We start from the raw sequence: 2,560 nt of genomic DNA, 5'->3' as shown, positions 1-2,560 counted from the left end.
AGAGTTAAATGAGCAAGTGCCTTTGCATAAACATATTTTTGTACCTGTGTATTGTGGTATGATGTGTTAACCTTTCCAGACTACCCAGATGTTTTCAGGCCCATCTGCCTGCAGCTGAAGTCTACTGTGTCCTCCTGAGTTAACTGGGCTCTGCTGCTAAATTGACATTGAGACACCATCCAGCTCATTATTGGAGCCTTTAAAGAAGATCAGTCTCAACATCTCAAAGTTACCTCAAACTCTAAGGAGTCCTATGATTTAAATTTTGAATTGCATCTTAATTTTCATCCATGCAGGTACAGAAGACTAATGAGAAGTGGAACAGTTTACAAAGTCACAGCTCTTCGAGATCTGCCGCTTCAGGAACTTCAAATACCAAGACAGGGGAAAGGGCTGAGAGCAATAAGTTGCATTGTTCTTTTGTTCTTTAACGATCTTGCTGAAATCATTAAGTAATAGTTAGATGAAGCAGTCTGATGTCTTCATGCTTTTACACATGGAAGATTAGTCATTGTGGTGCTTTATTTTATACATTTAAAACACTTGATCAGCTACAGACCTGGATATGTTTGTTACCAATGCGTCTGTGCTTAAACCCAGGGAAATCTCTGTAGTGTTTTGAATGTGATTGATGATCTTCCATTCAAATTATCTATTCTGAATAATGCTCTCATTTGTGTTTTGGAAAAGATTGAGTTCGACTGGAACTAGTTGTACAATACTTGCTTGTAAATTCCTCACATTCATCTTTTATTATGCAATTACATTTTTAAAACATTTACCATTTTAATAGTAAGACTGGGCAAGGATTTGGCCACATGCTGCTGAGAAAAGTTGGAAAATAAAACTCAGGTCCGCATATTTGGGGGAAGTACATCCATACCATCTCAGTTACATGATATGTGAGTCATTGTTGGTTTCAAACCATGTTGAGAATGCTTGTGCAAAAGGTAATGGTAGGTACAAACCACTCAGATGTCTACTGGTCCTTGTGAAGGAGGAGGTGAAAGAGAACTAGATGGTTCCTGCAAGTGCATCAGCTTTAAGAAACCAAGGAAGGTATATCTTGAGAACACTGTCATGGTATTATTGTGAAGGAGAAAAACTAAAATTTCTAACTGTTTATTCTATATGAAGATTTCTGCCAGCCAGGCAGAAAGGGACCTTGGAGTTTGGATTGACAGGAAGCTGAACATGAGCCAGCAGTGTGCCCAGGTGGTCAAGAAGGCCAATGGCATCCTGGCCTGGCTCAGGAGGGGTGTGGCAGCAGGAGGGCAGTGATCCTTCCCCTGTTCTCAGCGCTGGTGAGGCCACACCTGGAGTGCTGTGTCCAGTTCTGGGCCCCTCAGCTCAGGAAGGACATGGAGGGGCTGGAGCAGGTCCAGAGAAGAGCAACGAGGCTGGGGAAGGGACTGGAGCACAGGTCCTGTGAGGAGAAGCTGAGGGAGCTGGGGTTGTTTAGCCTGGAGAAGAGAAGGCTCAGGGGTGACCTCATCACTCTCTACAACTACCTGAGAGGAGGTTGTAGCCAGGTGGGGGTCGGTCTCTTTTCCCAGGCAGTAAGACAAGAGGGCCTGGTCTTGAGCTCTGCCAGGGGAGATTTAGGTTGGATATTAGGAAGAAGTTCTTTACAGAGAGGGTAATCAGGCATTGGAATGGGCTGTCCAGGGAGGTGGTGGATTCTCTGTCCCTGGAGGTGTTTAAGAAGAGACTGGCTGTGGCACTGAGTGCCATGGTCTGGTAACTGTGGTGGTGTTGGATCGAGGGTTGGACTTGATGATCTCAGAGGTCCTTTCCAGCCCATCTGATTCTATGATTTGCTGACTAGACACTGTAGGAGACTTCATAAGTATAAAGATGAATTTCTCTCATGTTATTTGGGAGGTTTCCCAGAGATAAGTTGAACTGATACTTTTGGCTGAAGCCACTCTTGGGGATCAAGTTACGCTGAAAGCATTTGTAGTTAATTGAACATATTGCACATGATTCAGTTTGTTGTTTCTGAGTCATTTAAAAGTTGTTTTTCCATCCAGGCATCATAGTTTTGTGCCATGTCTCTTTCTGGACTTAAAAAACCAGTTTTCCTCCAGTTTTCCTTGCCTTACCAAAAAACAGTCACTGAAGTTAATTCTTGGTGTCCATTGTAGAATCACCCCTTCCCCTCATCTCAGGAGTTTTATCGTATTTGCTTGAATAATCACTCCAGATTGTTTATATTTGCTTATTTTTAAGGAAGTCATGTGCCACGTGTGTGCTGTCTGCATTATTGACATCTAATGGCAAACTGCTGTCAGGATTAGCTCTTGGTCAGTGAGTGTTCAGTCACTTGGATCTTCCTCCAGTAGTTTGGGAGAGAAACTTTGGCTGACCTGTGGTTCAGATTTTCTTAAACAGAGTGGATGAGTAAACCCAGAAAAAAAAATCCAGTTGTAGCACATAGTGAATTCCATGTATTTTAAACAAGTTTTCATAACAAAACTGTGTCCACTTTTCCTGGGGCAGAGAGAGGGGAACCCTGGGCGATGTGTTAAATCTCATTTCCATGCTGCTTTACTGCTTG

Source organism: Empidonax traillii, unplaced genomic scaffold, assembly GCF_003031625.1.
Source record: "Empidonax traillii isolate 1590-97213 ecotype Southwest subspecies unplaced genomic scaffold, ASM303162v1 scaffold90:size2128546, whole genome shotgun sequence".
Lineage (NCBI taxonomy): Eukaryota > Metazoa > Chordata > Aves > Passeriformes > Tyrannidae > Empidonax > Empidonax traillii.
This window is presented reverse-complemented; position numbering follows the sequence as displayed.